The sequence below is a fragment of the Bidens hawaiensis genome, unplaced genomic scaffold (genome assembly GCF_021521415.1).
Source record: "Bidens hawaiensis isolate Kalapana, Puna unplaced genomic scaffold, B.hawaiensis_p1.1 tig00039700_1, whole genome shotgun sequence".
Classification (NCBI taxonomy): domain Eukaryota; kingdom Viridiplantae; phylum Streptophyta; class Magnoliopsida; order Asterales; family Asteraceae; genus Bidens; species Bidens hawaiensis.
The window spans coordinates 150,278-177,975 of record NW_027505626.1 but is presented as its reverse complement, the minus strand read 5'-3'; the positions used below and the strand labels follow the sequence as shown (position 1 = coordinate 177,975).

The 27,698-nt window shown below is 32.7% G+C and overlaps 1 pseudogene across 1 annotated transcript; it reads right to left on the bottom strand.

Moving 5' to 3' along the window:
* Positions 1-6,274: 6,274 nt before the first annotated feature.
* Positions 6,275-20,396, bottom strand: LOC143614342 (uncharacterized; annotated as a pseudogene). The gene is made up of 3 exons (XR_013150276.1): positions 20,133-20,396; positions 19,504-19,894; positions 6,275-6,995 (listed from the first exon to the last, which is right to left on the bottom strand). The product of XR_013150276.1 is annotated as an uncharacterized LOC143614342 (transcript).
* Between the last annotated feature and the right edge of the window lie 7,302 nt (positions 20,397-27,698).

The window sequence follows — 27,698 nt, the reverse complement described above, 5'->3', positions numbered from 1 at the left end:
GCCTATATTGAGGTTTCTAATTTAATAGGTATGTAGATCATTACAGAGGTTATGGGTTACTATTGGAAAATTTACAGTCACGGGTGGTTATTGAGGTTTCTATTTCCATAAGTAAACTTAATGAATACCTTTTTATCTAAATCCGTTGGTCTTCTGGCAAGAGATAACCCTAATCATTTTGAAACCAAACTTAACTCGGCTATAGTATCGATAAGTACAAGAACTAAAGAACATAATGGTTATTTATTAGATTCAGTGATAACTTAGTGAATCCTTACGAGCTTCCATGGATCTTCCTCAAGCTCTAGCGTTCTAATTTTTTAATTTGAGACAATCCTTTTTGGATGTGTCGCTCATCTATAAAATCAAAATAGCATTGGATTTGCTTATTGCTAGCTACTAAATTCCTTGTTTAGCATTGGGTTTGCTATCGCTATCTATCGAAATTCTTGTTTACCTAATGTTCAACTCAGTGTATACTATTGGGTTATAAGACCATCCCCATTAGCAACCCAACTCAATTCAACCTTTTATTAAAAAAACTAATTTCTCACTCTTCCACCTACACAATCCAATCTAACTCAAATTTTCATACTCATTCACAAACCAACCCAACAAATTTTTTTTATTATACCTATATGAAATATGATTAGTTTTTATCTCATATTAGAAATATAGAAAGAAATTATTATATTTCGTACTTTAATAAGTTATTTAAAAGTTTAAAAGGAAAATTCTAACGAACCCGTATTAAAAGTATATATTTATGAAGAAACTCGGTTTTTAATAAAATTTATATCAAAATGTTTAGAAAAAAAAAGTTAAACAAAACTGTATATTTAGATTTTTTTAGAAAGGTTAAATATTATAAGTTATTGACAAAATATCAATTTATAGGTGAAATTATTTGTTGGAAAGAGAAAAGGAAAATAAGAATATTAAAGTGACCAATGAAATAGGGACATGTGTGAGTGTGTAAGAATAAAAAGGTGTGGTGAACTATTTGTGATATGGTTCGCTCCACCGATCCGTTCGTGATGATAGGTTGCCAAAAAATTAATTTTGATTTTATTTAATTACAGGTGGCAACCAAGCTAGTAAAAGGTTCACAATGGGAATGGTCTAATAACTCTTGGAATCATCACATATACCTTCAATCTTATTCTTCCTAGTGGATTTCAAATAATAGCTCTATTGCTAGTGTCTTCACTTGCACTACGTCATTGTTGCTTCAATGTAGCATTAATATATTGTGTGGTTTGTTGAGCTAGTTTTTCGAAGAATGTCAATAATTTAGATCTTCTAATGACATGTGTTTGTCTTAATTTGGGTGGTTTATTGTCAATTCTATTATTTTTGAATAGCAGAAAGAGACAATGGTTATTATTAATTATTGAAGACGTGTGAATAAATATAGGAAATATTCACAACCGCATAATAATCAATACATAAAAAATATTATGATAATGGAAAATTATCGTACTTGTTTAGAGTTACTAAAATAACTACTAAATAGGTGTGAATACGTATCCGCACAAATCACAAGTTTTAAAATTTTCCTTACCAAAATATCTAAGATATAGGATATCTAACTAGAGTAATAATAGGGAGTTACTAGAAGTCAATGTATTCCATAGATAGGTTTTAAGAGCTAAAACAACATCGTTAACGGAGTTACACATCATGAGAATCTGGAGAGATAGGTTCGAATCCTTATCCTCTAATTAGCAACGATTAACGGATCTAGCATAGGAAGATGAAATATGGCCTAAGGTTAGTGGGTACTAGGCTCTACGAGTGTTTGTGAATAATTACTATAAAAGGAATATTAAGATTCACAGAAAAGGCACTGGCGAGGTGCACGATTGATGGCACAACAGAGGTCGTTGGGAGCGGTCCTTCGACCTACTATTGATGTTGGAATCTTGATAATAGTGTGTGAACTAAGCTTTTGTGACATGTAACATAATATGTAATAAGTCATTGCTAGTAAATAAAATATATATATTCATATAGATTAAACTTTAAACTTTACAATTGTATTTATTTATTTACCTATTATTATTATTTTCATTTATTTATTTGAAATATATATATATATATATATATATATATATATATATAATCATTTAATTGATTATACCTTTGCTTCGCGAGGAGGGAAAATCGTGTCTTTGAATATACGGGTTATAGTTTAGAAAATTTTTTACCCAAAATTTCTAATCACTATAACCATTGTCTCTGATAACAACTTCTGTCACACCCCGAAAACTTTAATTTAAACAGCGGAAGACTTTGACCAAGTCTTTCGGGTGGTGACAGACGTTTCAGCCAGTCACAAATAAGTATACATTTATAATGAAAGTTGAAATTTATTTAACTATCAGAGTTATTACACGTGTCATTTTACACGAGTATTATTCAATTTACGAGTTGAACATTTTTCATTCAAACACACGTCACTTTTTTCCCGAGCTCTTCACGAAGCTTCAGTACTTCATTCAATACCTGAAAAGCATATTAAAATCGTATGTCAAAACAATGTGTCGGTGAGTTTCCCTTTATAATAAAAATAGTCTGTATATACCAATATCAATTCGTGTGTAATCGTTACTACACCCCGAATCATATTAAAAGCATCTCGTGTGTAATGGACTATTGCCATTATAACACAAACCCGTGTGAAATGATTTACCGTGATTACATCATGAAAACAATATGCATTTTACTTCTTAAACAAATCGTGCTGTTGTAGACGAGCAAAGAATACAACATTACGTATGACTATCATAGTTGATAACCTGATACATATGTGCCCCTTTCTATGGTTAACAGTTATTTACCCAACTTGACTCATCATGTATTTGACACGGTTTGTAAAATGAAATGCTTTTTAAAAAAAATCTTGATGAAATCAATATATAAATAAAGAACATGTTTTTCCCCCAAAAACATTTATAAACACAATTAAACAATTACATTTAAAAATGAGGGGGGTTCTTAGAGAAACTCACGGTTTGAAGTCCCTTTCTTCAAAATATGTGTGTCCTATATTAGTACACGTTTTGTTAAAACTTGGTTTGAGTTTTAGTTTATAAAAATCTTTAAGTTATTAGTCCTAGTATAACGACCACACAAGCACATAAACAAATAAGTTCCTATTAAGTTAACGAATACGTATAGTTCGGTTTCGTTAACTATTGGTTTAGTAACTAAATTAATTAATAAATCAAGTAAACATATAAATATAATGAAATATTAAAGTTTGAGCTGAAAATTTTTAAGAAAATATTAAATTATTATTTATAATGGATTGACGGTTTCACGTTTAAAAACGAACCGTTTGGCTTTTCGTATAAAATATAACTTTTAAGTCTTGGAAAACACTTGTTACATATATATTAGTTAAGTTTTAGGATTTATTTTACAAAAACATGTTGTTTTTCATTTTAGTTAAAATATTCTTAAAATAGCAACTTGTAACGTTTTCGTGTCGGTTTTCGCGATACGAACCGTTTAGGATCAAGTTTTGTTATCTTGTCCTCTTCTCATATATTAACTTAAGTTATATATGAGTATTTTACAAATTTAGGGGCTGTTCTAAAATAGTCCCTAACGTCGTGTCGGTTTACATTTAAAAACCAATTTTTCGACCATTAAAGTTACCGACAAGTAAAATAAACCAAGTAAGTCCATACCAATAATCTTATGAACTAAATATAAACCTTATAACCTATAAATTAACTATTATTTCCAGATTTGATCAAATAATTCCATATAACACTTTTCAATCAATTTAAGTTCTAATTCATAACTTAAGTTTAACTTATAATGGCAATAATCAAACTTAGCATTTTACATATGAACAAACATCATTATAATACTTAAAAATCCTGATTCAAACCATCAAAATCATCTCATCATCTATGCACAAATTCAAGGATTTCATTATTGACTAGTCAACTTATAAATTTTCTAAGTGTTCAATCAACAAAGTTTCCTATTATAGTAACTTAACAATTTCAACAATCATCTTCAAGTATTGTCTTTTTAATTAATAGATTATTAATCGTCTAACATACAACCTATCCTAAATATCAATTAACATCAATCCATATCACTTTATAACTTCATTAATTCATCAAAATCATCAATTAATTCAAGTAATTCAATAACCCCAAAAAATATCTAAATTGCAAACTTATGAACAAGTTCTTGCCAATCTCAATTTCAATACTAGCAATTCATTAGTTTATGTTCATATGATTAATACTATTGATTATTAACTACCCAAAAATTCATCCTAACATCAAGCTCAAACAACAAATTCATACATGATTTCACCTAAACATCAAATATTCTAACAACACTTTTAATCAATCTTAACAATCAAAATATGATCTTCAAGATGAATGTATGCATTTATGAGTGGGTTCAATACCTCCCCTTACACACACATACACACACACGACTCACATACACACATATAAACATTCATAATTTCCAGTTATAGTAACTTTTAATCTTTAATAATTCTATCTAATTCAATCTTTCAATTATGATCAAGTATGAATCTAAGTTTATCTCATTTAACTATTTTGACAAGGTTTCATGCAACCTATTGTTCTATTTAGATTTTGATTCTTCCATTGTTCAAGTAACAAAGTTTCTTGTACGCGTTTTGTACAATCAAACCAGTATGAAAACTTAAATGAACCCTGCGACCAATCTAGAAACCGAAACCTTAAATTTCTTTTATAAATTTAATCATTTTATCAAACAGTATGTCTACTTATGTTTGTGTGATCATACCTATTTCTGAAACTCGTAAACGGACGACTTGGCCAGGCACGAAAAATGGTGAAACTGAGCCAAGACTGGTTTTGAACATTTCATATCGTACAACGTCGCAATCTAAGACTACTGACATGTACTGGGCATAACAGCCATACCCAGACTATACTAGATATACAGCCCGATTTCATTTAAAGAGTGTATTAATAATACATATCGCTTATAGGATACGAGCTATAATCAAAGTGTAATACGTATTGCACGTGTGACTAATCGATACTACTATAAGGTGAGTTTTATGACCCCACTTTTTAAACTATTTTGCGAACATTTGGGGTGGAAAGCATGTTTATGTATACCTATTTATTTGGAAACGTTGTATGGTGTGAATTACGTAAGTGCTAACACATGTTTATGTATAGAAGTGTTTATGTACTATTGGTTTGATAAACCCAATTGAAAGGGCCGGTGAGGTATGCCGGAACATGTTTTACAATTGCACATGACCATACGCACCTTTTGTAACATGTTATGTGGTGTTAGACATAGTACCTTTGGGGCATTTGGCAGTGGAAACATGTGGGTAGTGGAGGCCACGTAGGTTAACGTGTCAAGGATTCACTTGTGGCTTAGTATAATTACATCGTATACATACTTACATACATACATACTGAACACTACGATTACGTATACTGATCTCGTACAAACTTATGAAACTCACCAACTCTTTGTAGTTGACCCGTTTTAACATGCTTTTCGGGTGAGCCTAAGTTGGAATAAATTGCTTATGTGCCTCGTGTTAAGAATGAGACTGACACGGTGTAGATAGACAGTATTAATAAAGAATAAACAGCCAGGAGAACCGGTTATGTGTATTTCATCTAGTTTGTAGATTTAGTACCAAACAATGTAACATGATGTAAATTAGTTTGTTAATTTTCTTTATAACAATATGGTTGATACCAGAGGTGTTTGAAACATTCCTGTATTATGCTTCCGCAATTACCTAATCGGGGTGTGACAAATTCAAATAGAGGCAAAGCCAAATTATCTTTCATTTGCAGTTTTGCAGATAATAATTTTCTGAGTTTTCGCCTATACTTATTACGTACGTCAGAAGTATCGTATAATTAGTTACTTATTTGCATGGACTATATTATATAAAATGACTAAAATATGGAATCTTGTGAACCATAATCATGTATTGGAACCGGAACTTGACTTCTTGGTAAACTCTATCGTCGAATAAAGAGACATCCGAGTTTTTCTATCATTTTTGAGAGACTTGCATACATTTAGAGAACATCTCTCTAACCAATATGTATCATTAAAATTAATTGTATTATAATATCAATCTATCCCATATTTATTTCACTTTATTTTAACTTCCTGCTATTGTTTTTTATTTTTTAAGTTACAACTTTACAAAAGAAAACATTATATCAAGATATAAGACAAGAGCAACTCACATGCTCAAATAGAGTTTCAAGATCGTGTAAATATATATATATATACAAACGTGTGTGTGTGTGTGACGCACAGCATTATATGTACAAAACAGACCAATCATGTTATGACAGTAGTGTCTCAAGCCCGTTCTCTAAACATCTGAGGATTGCAATCTCAACTTTGGAGACACTAATCTTCGGATAAACACCTCTACTCTTAGTCACCAGCTGAGAATTTCATGTGTCACTAATCGCATCAGTGGCTTCATGGTCTGAACCATTAATAATGTCACTAGGTGGTAAAAAACAGTCCATTGAAAGACCTTTTATGTTAAAATCCAACTCCTCTATTGTCCAAAGCTCTTCCATTTTCGTTCTTGAATGCTTCTCATTGTCACCAAAACGGAACAACAAGACCGTTGTCTCTCCACCATGCGCAATGTTGATGCCGTCAATGGTACGATAATCTTGAATTAGTGTTTCCATAGTTGTTTCCCAAAACACATTTCCATATCCATGGGCTTTGATTCTAATGAGATTTGAATCTTTAAGGTGGTGCAAAAGATCGGTTTTTTGACTAAAGTGCCCTCAAATAATGTGTTTTACGATCTCCACGTTGTTGCTACTTCTTTTTTTTAGAGATGAAGGCTCTGCTTCAAACTTTAGCACAAAGCAATCTTCTCCATTAATGGTTTTTTCGCCGGTGCAAATCGAATTTGCAAACAAATTAGCTGTCGATTTTGGGTCCAAACCCTGTCAAAGTGCAAACATGTTTAGTTTTTAGTTATTTGACCCATTTCACAAATTATGACAACTAGTATTCAGGGCCATTAATCGTATGGGTATTATAAAACGTCGACAAGTTTAAAATTTACGTTACCATCTTTCAGGTGGCCTATGTCTCATTTATTTAATTTTGCTCAAAACTCTTGGCTCATACTGATTGATGGACCAGCAAGATTAGCCCAGTACCAAATGAAATTCAAAAGAATTTAAACAGTATTATTCGGATTTGGAATGTCGATAAAATGGATGGATTTGGAATTAGAGGTGGCCAAATAAACCGGTTAACCGAACCGATTAAAAACCGATTATGTAGAAACCGGTTTGGAACTTATTGAAACCGTCAGTTTGGAACCGGTTTGTAATTTTCCCCCTCAAAACCATTTCCAAACCGGTTAACCGAACTAAAACCGGCCAAAACCGGGCAAAAACCGTTCAAAACCCGAACCGAAACCAATGGTAACATGGTAAGAAACCGGTTTCAACCCGAACCGAAACCAATCATAACCCGGTTTTGACTTTTGTTGACCAAACCGAACCGGTTTTAACCCAAACCGGTTTTAGTTTTAAACCGGTTTGTGTACCTCTATTTGGAATGCGAATAAAATGGATTTTAAATCCAAATATATTGCATTGACTTTTAAATGAAGTTCATTTCCAACTTTTCTCTCTACCACCAGACAACCCCTCGGCGCCAGGGGCGGATCTACCCATACCGTGTAGGAGTTGGCCGACCCCTGTGAACAAAAAACAAATAGTAGTATTATAGGGCTAAAATATTGACCGACCCGTGTGAAATTTTACATTAATCCCTGTAGAATTTCGAGATCTGATGGGTGATTTATGAAAAGTAGAATAATGAATAGCATGAATAGAAATTTTTTCTTCAGCTTGTGCAAAGATGGTTCAATTGTGTTATGTGGAAGATGAAAGTGAAAGTCTATATGTGGTAGATGCCTTAATTGAATTTTAGTTATATGAGCTTTGTAGAGTTTACTTTGGGCCAGTTAAAAGGTTAATATATATGGGGTTGAAAGTGTTTAATGAAGCTATAACATGGAGGTTTTATTTAAAAAAATTTAGACATCAAAATCCATTTCTTTATGCAAAAGTAAAAAAAGAAATAACACCGAAAATGATAAGTATAAATGTAGTTTGTTTATTTATTTTATTATTCTGTTCAATTTAATATGAAATTATATAAATTCTTTTGGTTCCATATTGTTTACATTTTATTTAAATTCACATTATCATCTTTTTTTAATTTATTAGATCATATGTATTTTTTGTAACTTACTTCAATACAAAAATATTTAAAACAAATATTTATCGGTATACATGTCTAGCCTAGAGTTAACAACTTAAAATGGACAGGTGATCGGTTGTATATCAACAAGAAAAAGTATATTCTATATACATTAATGCAAGTAGGAATTATATTTTACATATATTTTTGACTGAATCGGGCAAAAAAACTATATATCGATTTGACCCGACCGGAATGGGCAAACCGGAAACGAATATTTTCTTTATATATAACTGGGTACCAACCCAAAAAATTTCTGACCCCTATGTGAAAATTTCCTGGATCCGCCACTACTCCTCGCCACACTTTCCACCACTGTTTTCGACATTAAATATCGGCACCATTGTTCAAGCTCCCGTTCTACAACCGGCAACCAACACCGGAAAGAACCATCATTCACACACCATGGTTTTGTAGTTTATTTGGGTGAAAACGTTGCCCTGGAAGGCATGATCGATGGCGCGTAGGTGGTGCTTTGGTGGTATTAGAGACGGGATGGTGGTTGACCGTGGTGTATAAGCGTGCAGTGGTGTGGTCCAATAGCAAAGCTATAGTAGGGTCTGAGGAGGGTAAGATGTGTAGAAAACCTTACCTCTACCCCGTAGGAATAGAGAGGTTGCTTCCGATGATGAGATCCCTGGCTCGATAGTAGTGTGACATCAAGCCTTGGACATCAGGTATATAACACTCAACCATTGGGACATCGGCCGATTGGTGCATGTGCCCTTGTCTTTCGGCTATCAACGCCACCACATGATGCTTGATTAACCTTCTGCCACTTTTAACGTTATTTTCACGAGATTATTAAAAAAACGTCAAAATTAGTGGAATTCCACTTTTGCCCACTCGAGGGTTCACACATATATACATTATATGTGCGCATCACAAGCAGGGCTTAGTGCTCTCTACAATAGAAAGAGAAGAATAAAGAAAACAAACTACATATTGGACTAGTAATAGGCTGTCGTGGAGGAGAAACCATAAATGTGTCTCATAACATAGTTGTCTCATATATCTGAAGAGTATCAACTGAAAACTCATTATTAGAGAGAAAACTTAAAAATTATAAAAAAAATTATTTTTAAATAAAAAGATGTTTTTAAATTTCTGTTTTTTCTATTATTCTTATATTTTATTACTCTTCAATTAAAAAAAATAAAAAACAAAAAGACGTAATGCACATACGTATTACTGTGCGATATTGTTGTATCACATGTGTATTACTATGTATTTTTATGTTCATTAGTGTTTAATTGCGTATATTCAATATTTGTGTATTGTATATGTGCAGTAGTTTTGTATTATATGAAAATATATATATATATATATATATATATATATATATATATATATATAGGGGTGGGTTATAATAAAAAGAGATAGTTTCCTAAGAAGAGTAAGAATAAATCTAAGCCCTTGGATCTATGATCTAGTGCTTGAGATTGGTAGTTTTTAAACTACCAAATAGTTTCCTAAGATCTAGTATTTAGGCTATATAGTTTTCTAGCTTTAAATTTTATGTTATTCCTACTCTTGCTACAAAACTATGTCTTTTTATTTTAACTCTTTTATATATATATATATATATATATAATAGCGCGTATCAAATATGTACAATAGTGTTGTATTATATACAATACAACACTCTTGCATATATGCAATGCACATTATTACACATGTGCACTAAGCCGACAAGATTACTGACAATTTTTTATTTTTTGAAACAATCAACATATAAGAATAACAGGAAAAAAAAGAAACTACAAAAAAAAAATTAAGTTAAAAATAATTCTTTAACATTTTTAAGTTTTTTCTTTAAGAGGTGTTTTCATTTGATCTCACCTATATATATATATGATTAGATTCATTTCAGAAGTGTTTTTAGGTTGAGAAGTGCGAGAAGTAATTACGACCAAGCATAATTTTTCTTTTATTCGTATTTTATTTTAATATGATTAGGTTCATTTTAGTAAAAGTTTTTTTTTCCATGTATGGCAAGTAACAAATATTTAGTGTAAGTTACACACCTTTTTGTTTTTAATCTAAATATTTTTATAATATAATTAGTTTTATCTATCATAAAAAAATTGACCTGTCTCAACAAATATAACTAATAAACTAATTTTTGTTTTAACTTGTTTCTTTTTTATGTATGATTAATTCTTTCGTAAAACCACCTACACATAATACAATTGATCCTACACATGATAAAATTAACACATAAATAATTCGAAATACCGTATACAAGTATATTAACACAAGATAAAATTTATATGTACACAATTCGAAATATCACATACACTGTATATATATAAAACTACACACGATAAAATTTACAAGTACAAAATTCGAAATAGCACCTACACAATACATATATGAACATACACACGATAAAATTTAAACATGCACATTTGAAATACCACATACACTATACAAATATGAACCTACACAGATCACAATATTAACCTACATATACAACTTCATATTATAGCCTGTCCATTTTGTATTTAGCTACACATTAAAATATTAACCTGCACAAACAAAAGTTGTACTTACAATTGATAGTAGTAAATTAAACTTGTAAAATATTATCAATGTAGGAAAAAAATTATATTTTAAATTCAATTATTTTTTAATCAATCTTTTATGTGTTGGCAGACACAAGTTTGTGTAGGTAAATATGATTTATTAGTAGGTAAATATTAGTTCCGTGTTGGTGCAAATAAAATAAACCAGTAATCTGTGTATGTCAAAATAAGTTATGTTTTGGTGAACACGAGTTATGTGTAGATGAATATATATTAACTAGCAATTTGTATAAGTGAACATGAGTTATGCGTAGATTATCATGTCACTTGTGTAGATAAAATTATTACCATTTACTTACATATACTCTTTTTATATGCATGCAAAAAATAATTTAAATGAATCTTACGAAACCATGAATGTTAAAAACTTGATCATGAAGATGTTTTAACAAAATTTTTCTTAAAATATGTGTTTTATCTTAAAAGCCAATTTATTTTATCTAGTAATTTGTAACTTTCTAAGGGTCTGTTCGTTTCAATGATTTGTAAGGAATTTTAAGGAATGGGATTTTAAATCCCATGAATTGATATGTTCGTTTCATTAAATGAAAGAATAGGAATGGAAACTAAATCCCATCAAATCCCACATTTCATGGGATTTTAAAATCCCACATATTTGAAAGGATTGTTAAGGATTTTCTTATTAACAATAAAAACCCCTCCAAAATAAATTCAAAAAAATTAATAAAAAAATCATAACTCAAAATATAAATCGAAAACGAAAAATGTAAAACAAACTAAAACGTTTCCGCCTTTGCCCTCGATCTTAAAAAAAACGAGAATGAAGAAGATTCAAATTCCAATACATATTAACCAACCAAACACATGATAGGGATTCTCAAGCATTCCATTCCATTCCAATTCCAATTCCAATTCCAATTCCAATTCCTATTCCAATTCCAAATCCTATAAAAAAGTCCGTGAAGCGAACGCGCCCTAAGAGAATTAGCGTGGAGAAAAATTTTAGAGTAAGTAGGTAATGCTTTAAAACAACTATGAGGGAGACCAAATTACCTTTTTATCATAAATATATGGTATATTATAAGACTGACCCAAAAGCGAAGTGAAGTAGTTTGGATTAGTTCTTGGGTTCAAATTTTGGGTTTTTGGTCAACCTGATAAACCCGAATAAACTATCTGTATTAAACCAAATATATTTTTAGGTATAATACAAGAAGACTTAGTCACTAAGCTTATCATAATTCGGCCCTGATCGGGTGTTCCTACTCTTTCTTTTAAGGATTAATTGTTTGTTGTTTAAGAACCTTTTTAATTTATGCCTATAAACAACCATAACCCAACGATTATATTGGGTATTTTTTTTATTTATGTTACGAGTGAAGAAGAATAAGTTAACTTTAATTTAACATTGTAGTTTTTATTCCATTTTTTTGTTTTCTAGGATACTAAAAAACCCGATTAACCCAACCTGAGAATACCCAAACCTGAGAAAGCCGGGAGAGATTCGGGTCAGGGTGGGGGTCTATGGGGCTTTTTAGCTATGTGGGGGGTAGCTAGGTGGTTAGATTTCAAACCCGCGAGTCGTGTCGGGCTCGTAAACGCTGCATATCCACACACTTAATGTGAATAGCGAGTTTGCATTTCAGTGGCAACTAGAGCACCTTAGTCTAGTTGAATACCCCCACTTGTTGCCGTAGAAACATGACTTGGTTTTGAATACAAAGAATGAATCCTTTACGTTAAGAGAATCAATTCGTAAAAACACGAAATAGTGCATCAAGTCGTTAAAAATTCATTGTCCATAGAAACTTTATACAAAAAAAAATAAATAGATAAAAAAACAAAAAAAAGGCAAACAAACAAAACATGTACGTTAAGCGAGATTGTTAACCTTTAGAAAAATTGACATAGAAACGTTTCTTCATACAAAAAACACAAAACCCTTATGTAAAGCTCGGACGGTAACAATTAAAGAAATTAACATTGAATAATTTTATATTTTACAATAAATTCTTATGCATTTACAATTAACTTTACTCCAATTGTGTATTTAAGCGAGCCTTTCTTACACCGCCATTAAAACGAGGACAATGTTATGTCATATGCCATACTGGACGCTAACTTTCATGTATTGTTGAATATAAGTATATAACAATAGGCTAAGGGGTTGTTATGTTTGTCTTTCGTAGTTTAAGGGCTAAAAAGTTGGTTAAAATGAATATAAAGTGGATCAATAGTTGGCAATATGAATCAATGAAACCACTCAAAAATCAATATTGATTTGATGATAGGAGTAACTAGAGTTTTACTCGGCGTGTTGCGTCGAACAGGTCGGTAAAACTTGAACGGTGGTAAAACTCAGGCGTTCTCGGCTTCAAGCGTTGAGGTGCTAAGTTGACGCTACTTCGATCGGTTCAGTTACGTGCTTTACTATACTCAAACTAAAACAAAAAATTATAAAATTGTGGTGGACCACTTTGTGACTTCGATTGGTAAAACTCGAGCGTTGGTAAACCCGACCGTTGGTAAACCCGACCGTTGTTGTTCTTGAGCGTTGAGGTTGTGAGTTTACTAGAATTCGGTCGGTTTCTGTCACGTTTATTACGATACCAAAAAAAAAATGTTGGCATCTGGTCTTTTTTATTACGTTCGTTAGGATACTGAAACAAAACAAAACACGATGAGCCTACGTGAATTCGTTCGATTTCCGTCACATTCGTTACGGTACCGAACTAAAATAAAACATAAAATATGTCTTTCACCAATAAAATGCTACTAAGTGATCCAATGGAATACTTACGACACCAATAATCTTATTTATGTTAATATATTTAAACAAAAAAACACAAATAATTATTAAAAAAAAAAGAAACTAAAGAATCAAGATTGGAAAAAAATTCTTTCAAATTAAGACGAGTATGAGAATTGAACTTGAATGGATTGCATCTTCCATTCAAATTCCTTTTAAGTATTAACAAACTTAGCATTAACCAACTCACCAAGACATCATAAGTGTTTATCCATAAAATGATATGTATAATAACAAAACAAAACTAATAAAATATTCAAAATTGTAGCACAAAACTTCTTAATTATAGATAACTAGTAAATTACCTGGCGCGTTGCGCCGGGACAGGTCAGATATGCTTATATACTTGTCACATTACCCTAAATCCTAAGACACAAGCGTTAAAACAAATAAAATATTTAAAACGATGTTTATTTGACAGTTAAAACCTGAAAGTTGGTAAACCCTAGCATTGTCGGTACCCGGCGTTGTGGCAGTGAGTCGACACGAATTTGATCAGTTTTAGTTTCATTTGTTACGGTACAGTATAAACAATGTTGGCAAAACCTAAGCGTTAACCCCCCCCCCCCCCCCCCAAACAAAAAAGTTCGTTAAATTAACAAATAAAAAAATAAAATATCTAAAATGGCGTTTATTCGGTCGATAAAACCCGAACGTTGTCGGTCCCGAAGATACGCTGGTTAGTCGACATTAATTTGGTCGGCCTCGGTTACGTTCTTTATGGTCCTTGAACTAAAACAAAAATGTCTGTAAATCACGCAGGTTGTCTGTTTCGGACGTTGTAGTGATGAGTCAAGTGCCGCCAAACGGACCAATTATAGTTCAGCGTCGCCAAACTCTTCTTTTATTACATATAATAATATCTCTTTATTAATATATCTATATTTATATATATACTATTTTTTTTGAACGACCAACTAAGTAATGCGGGGTACTCCGTACGTGGCCCCCATTGGCTAAAGGTAGCCCGAGCCGGCCACTAGTCCGGACGGACGTAGCCCCTAGCGGTCCACCTATTGAGGGATTCACCGGATAAAACCCTCCCCCCACGCCCGCCATATGGCACGACAGCGAGGAGGCGGTAAAACCGGGTGAGATCAGGACTCGAACCCTGGCAAGCCTGGGTCATCCCTCATATCTCTCATATAAATTGGTGATAGTGAGGTTTGATCCCCCTACCCCTCACTATTAAAGTGAGTGCTCTACCATTGAGCCACATCCAATTTATATTCTATATCTATACTATATATTAAAGGAATATCGGATTTTAATAATCCCCATTAAATGCTATTGGCCGATAATAGTCCCCATTCGTTTTATCGTCACTGGCGGTCCTAAATTCAAAAACATTGCCCCCAATGTTCCCCCGTTAAAAATGACTTAACGACGTTATAGTTTTTTCTGAATTTCAAACCAATGTTTTAAGGATTTTGATCGTTAGGAGGATACGAGTCGATTGGTGTAAAACTTAGCTCGAAACAATGATTCAAAAGACTTGATTTTGGTTAATTGTAATTTCAAACATCCGAATTGAAGCATTGTTTCGTCATTTGAAGCACTATTTCAAACTAAGTTTTACACCAATTGACTCGTATCCTCTTGACGATCAAAAGCCCTAAAAAATTGGTTTGAAATTCAGAAAAAAACTATAACGCCGTAAAGTCATTTTTAACGGGGGACCATTGGGGGGCCAACTTTTTTGAATTTGGGACCACCAGTGGCGATAAAACGAATAGGGATTATTATCGGCCAATGCCGTTTAATAGAGATTATTAAAATCCAATATTCCTATAATAATAAAGGTTTTTAATGCCACATGACATAACATAAGATAGTTTCTTACAAAATTTTCCCACTTCTCTCTCTCATTAAATACATTTCTCTTTTTATTAATAGTTTTATATTTAAATTTGTTTCCCTTCTTAATCAATTGTTTTCTCTTTTTAATAATTATTTTTTAACTTAAAATTTTAATACAAACATAGATATATTATTTAGTTTTATATAAATATGTTGGAAAAAATTACAATTTTTGTCCTTTTGAATTATCAAAATTATGGAATGGATCCTTTCTAAAAATGAGTTTCACTCTTTATCCTTTATATGCATTTTGTCTCGCTTTTAGTCCTTTACACTAACGGTTATCCACCTTCTCAGTTAAATCTCCTCATGTGCCATGCACATGTGGGTATTTTGGTCAACTTACCTATTTATTTGCAAAAATATTAAACAAAAACTTTGTTTTCCCCAAAACCCTAGCAGATCCATGTGTCACACACACACACACACACCAGATCTCTCTTTACTTTCTACTCTCCCTCTTTTTCCCCAAACCCTAACAGCCATCAAACTCAACCACTAGAATCTCATCTTCTCCATACCTGATTAAACCATAAAATTAAGAACCTTGAGGCTATTCAAAGCCATTAATAAATAATAAACTTGTGAGAATGACCAACAAGCCCTCATGTGCATGGCACATGAGGAGATTTAACTGAGAAGGTGGATGAGCGTTAGTGTAAAGGACTAAAAGCGAGACGAAAATGCATATAAAGGATAAAGAGTGAAACTCATTTTCAGAAAGGACCCATTCCATAATTTTGATAATTTAAAAGGACAAAAATTGTAATTTTTTTCAAATATGTTGTATTAGTTATTAATATCAAGCTTTTATAAGTAACAAATTTTCACGTTTATTTAGATAAAAATATTAATTTCAAATAAAGAAATTTTAACTTTATGTTTGTTTTGCAATGATGATTAATAAAAAGCTAAAGTCAATCACTATAGATGGTTTGATTTGTTTTTGATACAACATGTTATAACGCATGATAAGTGATGTGTTTCATTATCTAAAGTTGAAATAAAAAACAAAACGAAACAACAATTTTGATATGTAGGTTAAAATTACAAATATTGTATACAAAAAAATATTTAGAGATTTATGAATTTTCAACTTTTTATTTCTGTAATACGTAATTTATTCTACCATATATTATATCTTTATATCATTTGAACATATTTACATTGTGTTATTATGTAAACAAATTTATTTATTCTAACTCGTGTTCTACACGGGTCTTAATGTCATATGCCATTACACATGAGTGATCCTTACAAAATTTTCCCATTTCTCTCATGTTTTCTACACGAAATCGATCGACTTCCGCCCGAAATCGACCTTTGCAAAATCTAGTATTGGTGGAAATCAATTCGCGAGATGTTAAAAGATCTCTCACACCTAATTGAAAAATTAGCGAGAGTGTCACATGCAAGGGGTCCGAAATTTGTTTAGGTCTGAGTTGCAACTTAAAATCGCAAGCAATGGTTCGATGATTAGGTTTCTTAACGCCTAATCAATGGTAAGTAAGTAATCCGTGGTTAACTTGAATTTGAGTTTCGTCTTGTAATCTGCGATATAGAAGCACTAGATTGGCTTAGTGTTAGGTTCTCCAAACACCGTATACTCATGTTGATTTGTATGATAAAGGGATAACTAGCTATTGTTGTTGAATTGTTATTTGGTTTATGATATTTCATTAGTACTGTTTGATATAGAATACAAAGTGGCTTTTTAAGAATGTCGAACATTATTTTCCTAGATATCTCAATTCAAATTGAATTTGCAATTAATTTTTGGCTATTGATAAGTCTCGCCATAGCTTTCACAGTCAGACCATGTGTACTGCAAACATTATGTTTGGGTTGAAAACGCGGGGGTACACCGCCCCCCCTGCGTTATGTGATGTTGTTTTTTTGGTGTGTTGTATACAAAACGCGCAAATGGCACACAAATCAAAAAAATATTACCGTTAACCGTTGAGAATAAAAAAAAATTATTTCTTTATATATTAAACCAACTAATTCCCAATCAAAACTCATCAAATTTACACAAAATTCACTATATATGGATCCTCCATCTATATATAAACAGTTTTTCGGACCCGACCAACAAGCCGAGGACGTGGAGGAGGAACATGCGGTTACGAGTGCGATTATGCTTGCGACACAGTATATGAGTTCCGTTACGGGTAACAATGAAGACGATGATGAAGACAACGACGACGATGGCGAAGACGATGAAAACGACGACGAGGACGACGACGAAGAGGGCGAAGACGACGAAGAGGGCGAAGACGACGACGACGACAACAACGACGAATAGTTTTTTTTATTTTCTTGTAATATTTATTTAATAAAATATTATTGTTATTTGATTATTCTTATTAAAAATTAAAAAAAAAACAAAAACTGTAAAAGTGACTGGGCGCCACGTGGCGCATAACCCCTGAATGTGGAGAGTTATGACTACAACCTGTTTTGTACAAAACCATAACTCTGACTGGGCGCCACGTGACGTATAACTCCTGGATGTAAAACTTTATAACTACACATGGTCTCATATAGCTCGTCTATGTTCAGTGAAGTATTTTGTAAGTTTCAAGTGAGTGTGAAACCATGATGTAAGTTGAATGTTTATAATTGATTATTTGTGATTGTTTGTGCTTTTTTTATGGTGTATCAGATTGCATATTTTAGCTCTTGTAAACTAGTTCGTGTTATAAGAAATTGCATATAACTTTTTTCATTGTGGATGATGTTACCTTTTAAGGTGAAAGTGCTAAATTATCTATTCTAAATATGTTTCAGGTGAAGTTTATTTTTAATCTACGCACTAAATAAATGTTTTGGGGACTGAAATGACATGGTACCAAGAAATAAATTGAAGACTGACTTTTGATGTATCACAGACTGGCTGTTAGTCGTTGTTGACACCATATAACGGAAACTGAATTTTAGTCACTAAAACTATTATTTAGGACTAGGCATCTTTCACTGGTTAGGGACTGACAAATCAGTCTCTAATAACCATTAGGTACTCATTGAGGAATATTAGAGACTAATTTTTCAGTCCTAGAAACCAATATTTTTTGCAGTGACTCATTATGACATACATTAACATTTTAGTTTAATACTTAATCATGTTCCATGGTTTGTTTTGTTTTTCATGTTGTAAAGCAAAATGCTTTTGTTTTTGGACGAAAATTTTGAAGATCATGCTGGGATAATACAGTTAATCTCTAATGTTTTCATGACTTTGCTAATACACTCAAGCTTGTGTAACTATTAACTTTTTATGTAGACAATTTGACTATCTAATATTTTGGTTAGGCCATTCTACCGTTAATATATTATTGTCTATTTATAAAATTTTATGGTTGTCTATATAGATTTTGTTATTTATCTATTTTCAACTCGTGTGTAACACGATTACTATCCTAGTACACATTATTACATATGTATAATACAAAGTATTGCACAGTAATACGCATGTGCATTATAACATCTTTTTTTTAACGAATAGTAACAAAATATAAGAAGAATGGAAGAAACGAAAAATTAATTTTTTTAACTAAAAATAATTCTTTAAGAGTTTTTTAGTTTTCTCTCTAATGATAAGTTTTCTTTTGATCCTCTCCTTATATATATACACACACATACACACACACACACACATATACATATAAAGTAAAAATAAAAATTACTCCTTCCGTCCAATCAAAAGTGTTCATATTTCTTATTACAACTGTCCATTTCAAAATTTACTAGCCAATTTCTAATTTTACCCTTAAACACAGACAACTAACATTAATAAACAATATCGATTGACCAATTTTTAAGGGTATTATTATCATTTGTTAAACAAAAAAAATAATTATTCAATTTATCTTGAAGTTAGTGTTTTTTAAACCATAACACTTTTAATGAGATGGAGTAAGTAATATTAATTTCCCAAAAAAACCCAAATATTACCTGTAGTGAACGACGTAGGGGTCTAGGCGGTCCACGAGACGCGCGGGATTGATGCCAAGTACTCTGCCTCCACACCACCTTTCCGTCGCTGCCGGCGCTGATCTTGGAACCTGAAACCACCAGTTCTAACGACCAAAGGTCCGGCCTCTTCCGCCACAACACAAAACCACCCATTTCACCCCCACTGTTTCTCACACTCTTGATCTTCATCACGCCACCACCCACACTCAAACCGTTACAGTTCATGCTTACTCCTTCCCCGGCTATAAACTCTGGAAGCCGCCATCTTCACTATCCCAACCGCACACATGTTGTTGACCGAATTTAAAGCCAGTTCTCCTCCGGCTGCCGCGATGTATTGCTGCACAATGTATTTTGCAATTGATGCCTCCTATAAATTAACAGCACAATTAAGAACTAGTGAAATATACAAATATTTAACCAATGTTTAATCTTAAATTTATTTTAGCGACGAACACACCTTGCTCTAAGATTTCCACCACCTCTTGGCACTCTCATTTACAGGTTTATTTACTACTTAGTATTTTAGTGTTTGCGATTCACAATTCTACACAAAAGGAAAAACATAAGTAATAATACATTAATGATTAGTTATAGAAATGACTTACCATAGGGTGGTCATTATCTTTAATTTTTGGGTTGGTGGTGTTGTGGTGGATGAGAGGAGGGATGAGGGGTGCTCCAACAACCCCAAGCAAGAGCTGAAGCTTAGCATTCCGGCCACTGTACTCCACGGAATGCGGTGTGGCAAATGCTTTCATGGTTCGCCAGGTGGTGGTGTTGGAGGTGTTGAAGCTTTCCTCCAGTATGGGGACTTCAAGCACCGTTTCTAGACCATTTTCGTCTTCCAAATTTGGACACAGGGTCCTCATAATTGTAGACAAAGAGATTAAAGTATCCGAGTTAAGAAGGAAAGTTAAAGGAATACTAAATTTGGAGGAGTGTCTTTGATGTAAGGTGAGGGGGCACAGATATTGAAAATGAAACAACAACTGCCGACCGTTGATCATTTTCCTAACGTGGCTCTTGGTGGTAACATGTCGTGTCTGCACGCCATTCAAATAATCTATATATTCCCTTCAACAAGAGGTTACTTAAATAGTAGAACAAGTAAATTAAATTTGTAAATATATTTTTACATTTTGTGAATTCCATTTCAAAGCCCTAGACATTATCAACTCGGAAGGGCCATCATTGGGGCTGCAACTTAATATTAAGAAAACCGAGGTTTTTTGGCCAGCGTGTAATGGGGTGAAAGTCAAAGATGGACTCTTCCCTAGTGGGATTGGTAGACCTGAGAGAGGGGTAAAGCTCCTTGGAGGGGCTGTTAGTCGAGATCCCTAATTTATTAAGGAGTTGGCGAGGCGGAGAGCATCTCGTGCGGTTGATCTTATGAAACTCTTACCTTGCCTTAGGAATCCCCAGAGCGAACTCCTCCTGCTTAGGTCTTGCATGGGGGTTGCTAAGTTGCTTTTTGGGTTACGAACATGCCACCCCCATATGATGGATGATGCGGTATCCTGTTTTGATAAGGGGCTACGAGAAGCCATCGAAGACATAGTTGTATGTGGAGGCCCGTTCTTTGTTGATCTTCAGTGGCGACTTGCATCTTTACCAATGCGCTTAGGGAGTTTAGGCCTTCTTTCGGCTGATGATGTTGGGGTTTACGCTTTTGTAGCGTCGAGGGCTCAGTCTTGGAAGCTACAGAATCACATCTTAAGGAATAGCGGAGTTGTCGACCTGGACTCAGACTACGTGCAGGCCCTGGAATGCCTAAATGGCGCTCTCCCAGACTTTGATATTGGCGGTTTCTCTAATATGGACATCGCCCCACCAAAGCCTCAAAAAACTTTGGCGAATGCCCTTTTTGGCAAAATCGCTCAGAGCCTGGGAGAAGTTTTTGGATTGTCCCCCCGACAGAAGGCGGTTATTGAATGCTTACAAGGTCCTCATGCCCAAGATTTTCTGACCGTTATCCCGATTGATGGCTTGGGCCAAAGCATGTCTGCGGTCGAGTATAGGGCCATTCTTAAGTACCGTTTGATGGTCCCAATGTACCCAGAAGACGAAACATGTCCGATTTGCCGTAAGGCTTGCCTAGATAAATTCGGAGAGAATGCGGTTCATTGTAAGGAGATGCCTGGGTTCAAATACCGACATGATTGGGTGCGGGACGTTCTTTGGGACATCTTAAGGCGAGCTGGGATATCAGCTAAAAAGGAAGCCCCCGTAAACTTCCTTACAGACCCCACGGAAGGGAGATCCACTCTACGACCGGCAGATTTGCTCGTCTTTGGTTGGGCCGGGGGAAAACACGCTTGTGTTGACCTCACAGGGGTATCTCCCTTAGCTGGTTTAAGGGATAATGGGTTTGTAGCAGGGCAAGCAATGAAAATGGCTGAAACGAAGAAGGTGGAGAAACATGCTAAATCCTGCGAAGAGAACCAACATGTTTTTGTCCCTCTGGCTTTTGATACATTTGGCTCCTTGGCACCGGAAGCTATCTGTTTCCTAACCAGGGTCCAACAGGTTGTGCATAGCAATGTGTCGACTCCAAAGGGGCAGGGGTATGTCTTTAGCAGGTTAGGGTTTGCAATTCAGAAAAGGGGTGGCAGCGCAGCTTGTTGCCCGCCTACCTGCTATATTGATATAATATCTATGTTTATATTGACAATGAAAACCAAAAATTATTATAAAAAAAAAAAAAAAAATTCAAAGCAAAATATTCATGTGTTTGCATTTCTTTAATCATAATACTATTTTTTATCATCTTTTAATTCATAAAAAAAAATATAAAAAAAGGAGATTTTAGATTAAAGTTTTACATATGACAAATGAATAAAATAAAATAAAATAAAATAAAATAACAGGGTTTCTAGATTGGGTCATCATGTTTTCTCACTTAAGGTATTCTTTTTTAGGTGTGGTCTCCAGGATGCGGACTGATGTACGTAATTTCATTTGGGGACGTACCAGTTTAGCACGTCATGATTTCATACTCGTTGAATAAAGATGATTGGATGAGTCAGTGTCCCGTCATTGATTCAAATAACCGTTAAAAACTAATTTAATCAATATAACTCTTTAAACTTGATAACTAATTAGTGTTTTAAGCCATGAGTTAGCTCAGTCGGTGAGGGGTTTTTCAATGGTTTTCTCCTAGGGTGGTCCCTGATTCTGTTGGTGAGGGGTTTTACAAGTGATATATGTATTATAACAACTAACATATTGATATTATAGCCCTAGTATGTGCAAAACTGAAATGAAAAAAATTTACGTTTAACAATACGCCATGATCTTAAACCCAAACGCAAGTACCAAAACAAGCATTGTATCATCCGTCAAGCCAAAAAAGACTTATAAAACATTTATTTGAGATGTTTTAAGAAACTCGTGAATATATTTAGATTTTTACAACGAGTCAGTACGTTTTTTCTTAATTTACAAATATTAGCTGAAGAACACTCGTTTTTGCGCTGTTTATCAAACCCGAACTAATTTTCTCATTAAAAATCGAACCCGAACTAAATTCGAACTTGGGGTTTCGATTTTGGCACGCAAAACGAGACGATAATAGGTAAAATGAGGGGCCCAATGGTCCCACCCCTTAACCTTTCTCAACATATATGCTTCATTACTTGATCATTTTACAAAATATCTACAACCCAACTCAAAACACACCTGCTACTCTCTAACTCCAGCCAAAACAGTAAGATCAAATTTTGATGAGTTTTACACTTGTTTAATCATTTTATCAAATAGTACGTTTACTCAAATTTATGTGATCTTACCTATTTTTGAAACGCATAAACGACCAAAAACTTGGACATGCACGTAAACCAGTGAAACTGAGCCAAACCCGATTTTGAATATTCGACACTATACAACGTCACAATCTAACACTACTGATATGTTAGGGGCGTAATAGCCACACCTAGACTAGATATACAACCCGATTCAGTTCAAAGACTGTACTAGTATTAACAGTACATTACCGATTATAGGATTCAAGCTAAAATCGAGGCATACTATTTACCTCAACGTGTTAGTGATACTATAATACGATAAGGTGAGTTTCATGATCCCTCTTTTTAAACTGCTTTACGAACATTTGGGGTGGAAAGCATGTTTATATATATATGTATGTATATATATATATAGGTTTAAGTTCAAGAAAGAAATCAAATTATTGCAAGAAATGTGAGAAATGAATATGAGCCACTAGTTTTATTTTAGTTTTAAATATTTAAAAATAAATAAAAAAGATGTAAATGCAACAATAAATGCATTCTCTCTCTCCAATTTATACAACTAATATAACCATAATAAATATCTCTTTAATTAATATATGTAACTAATTTAGCTATAATAATTAAAAAGATAAAAACACTACATTAATTTTATTTTTTATTTAAACATTCTTCATTTTATTCAACATAAATACAATTTATTCATATCATACTATTCTTTATATTAAAAAAATAATTTCCACTCAATTTATTAGCATGTTTTTTAACAGTAAATATCAAAACATAATATATATATATATATATATATATATATATATATATATATATATATATATATATATATATATATATTCAATTGGTATGCCTATAAAAATTATTGTCATAAATAATAATAAAAAATATCATGCATATGTGTCTATTAAATGTAAACAATAAATATACAACCTACACAAAGTTATATAACCTACACTTATTTTAAGCGATAAAAACGTACAACATACAAAAAACATACAACTTACATATGTAATTCGACATCAACAATTATATAAACTACACAAAGATACGCATATCCTACACATGCGTAGGTTATATGTTGTTTTATTCTTATAACAAGTGTAGGTTGTATATTTTTTATTGACATTTAATGAAAACATGTGTAAGGTAGTTTTTTGTATTAGTCATCACAATGTAACTACGTGTTGATGGATATTTGATATGTTGAGTTTGAAGAAATTGGTTTTGAATAAAAAGAAATTAATGTATGAATAAATTGTATTTGTGTAAGATAAAATTTTCGTGTGTAGGTTATATGTTTTCGTGTGCGTGTGTATTTCATTGATGATAAATTTTATGTGTAGGTTATATGTATTTTGTGTGTAGGTTATATGTTGTCTTATTCTTAAAACAAGTGTAGATTATACGTTTTTATGCAGGTTGTGTGTATTTTGTTGATTTTTAATGCATATATGTAACACCCCGGCTAAAGCGGAAACGCCTGAGTGTGACGTAAAGATTGCCCAAAACACATGTGACACTATTAAGTGACAATATTTCATTAATTCATTCCAAATCATCAAGTACACAAGTTATTTCAAATGAACAAACACAAGGGAAAAGGAACAAAACAAACATCTTCTTGTTTATTATCTAGAAACCTAACTTCTAGTATCCTCTTTATTTCATCTTCTAATGAAAGTACCTGTAACATATATATAAAATAAAGTCAACTAATTGAATAGTTGGTGAGTTCACACAAGTTTGAATACTACATAAAAACCATACAATTCCATGAAAACTTGTGAAAAACACATAAAGGTTCTTTACACTAGAAATAATGGTCCATGAGTGTAAAAAATAAATGAAGGTCTTTTCCAGTTGGGATTGTGCACCACGTACTCAGATCGGAGTCCCTTTTCCACTAGAAACAATGGTCCTGAGTGCAAAGGGGGGAGTATGATCATACTTATCGAAGATATCCATGCACATAATAATTGAGCAAGTAACAAGTAAACACGCAAGTCCATGATGCGAATTGTAGTTTGTAAATAATAAATAAATGAAATTGAATTTTGATAGGATATATATGCTACCCCCAAAATAGTGAAAAGTTAAAAAGAGGGTGTGAGAAACTCACCTTTGAATTGGGATGACAAACTAGAAAATGAAACGGAAAGCACGCTATATGAAACCGACCGATCGAATCTCGCGAGCTTAAATAATAAACACTATAATTTCTAACTAAATATATGAAAATAAAGGTTGATTTTATGGTTCATGCATTATTGTTTATTTATATACTTTTACTTATATTATTGTATTGCAATATTAAACTTTAATGGATTTTGACGATTTATTATTATAATATTATTTATAAGTTTTATACTAAATTTGTATATAATAATGTTATGGGATTTTACCGTTACCGGTATAATTATTATTATAAGCGTTTGTTGATTTAGAATTTTTAAAGTTACAACGACACTATATATATAATCTATATAATTATTTAACGAGTTTTAACGAGCAGTTTGATTCTTAAACGAGATTTGCTAACGGAAATTAAAACATCTTTTATTTAACTATTAAAATACTTTTATTTATTTTGCATGATTTATAAATATATATTTGATATAATATAACAAATAAAATAGTTTTTTAAAAGAAATGTAAACTGGATCTGCTGTGACCCGGGTTCGAACCTTGGTCTCCATGACCACACAAAGCATACCCAACCACTGGACCAGAGAGCCTTTCTTGTTAAAGTTGTAAAACAATTAGTTATAAACAGAAATTGAACTTCATCTTCTCCACCTTAAACCCTAGGTTTTCAATTCTCCAGATTCATTTCATGTTTGATCAATCTTTGTTAGGGGTTTTGATTTACGGCTAATAACAAATCAAAAACATGTATTACTTGTCTGAAAAAGTTAATATATGGCGATGAACGACGGTGGCTGGAATCCGAACTTGGATGGTTAATTATAGATTTCCGAGAGTATATTTTATTGCTTTGTTGTTTGGGACGAGTTTAGGTGATGGTTTAGAGGCTATTTATAGGCCTGATTGGAACGTTTAGTGTTAATTGCTTGTTAATGGAGTTCGACAAAATTCCGGTGGGTTACGGGACTAATTCGCACATATTAAGTGGTTGTTACGAGTTATTATTGTTGATTATTGTTCGTCGTTACGCTATATCGAAATTATGATATTTTAATTTAGTTGTGACGCAAGTTTTAATGGGTTTAAAGGGGTTGGCCGGAGACGTCAGACTCGCCGGAAAAACGAGATGGAGGGCTGCTACTGCTATTGTATTATTATTATTAATAATTTAAATATAAGTTACATATTCAGCCCCTGCACTTTTATTTTATATTAAAACTGAATTTAAAGATTGTTTACAAATTGAACCTTGTAATTTTCAATATTATATAAATGCAATACAATGTTTTGAACTATTTTTATATTATACCCAGCTACTTTGCGACTCGTTTAAATATTGACATTAAATATCCGAGATTCGTTATTTGAACAAAAAGAATAGGAATGAACGAATAATAACTTAAACCATCGGAAATGTTATATAAATGGTGAACGAAATACCGAGAATACATTGGAACGACAAAATGGGTCGGTTAACAAACGTAATAAAAATACATAAGACAAAACTTGAAATAAATATCTATATTTATACATATATTTGTAAATAAAATCAAAATTTTAAAACGGGTTGGATTTTTGGATTTGAAAAGTAACGATTGTTACAGGACTTATAACTTTTGTAAATTTTGTCCCGAAATTAAAATAAAAAAATTAAATGAGAACAACTAATATACATAGTTGTTGGAAATTTTAACAATTTTATACATATATAATTAAAATGAAATAACGCCAATCCTTGAATGACTCGAAAGAACGCCACAAATAGGAAATATGACAATGACACTTATATATAGGATGTACCAGCGGCGTATCCACCGTGCCCTTATCATATTGTATTTGCCCCGTTTTCCAAAAATCATTCCAAGTTCCCAGTTATTTCACACAACCGGACTTATTATATTTTCAATGCGAGGACTTTGATAATTACGTGTCGACCCATAATTACCTCTATCGTCGGATGGTCCATATAACTTGCTCTATTGTGTGGTTTTAAGATATAGACTTTATAATTACATAAAATTCTCATATAGAACATTGAAAAAAAAATATTGAATTTAAAGGGTAAGCATTACTAAAACATATTGATAGACCATTCAGACCAAGGACGACGCGAAACACTAAGTCAAGTAAATAAAATCATAGAGTCTAAACCAAGTAAACGATTTAAAAAAATGAAATAAACAAGGTAATGAAGTTAAAGAAAGAAGCATTTAGAATTATGAACAGCGTAACATGTAATTGAAATAATGAGGTTGAGAATCATGT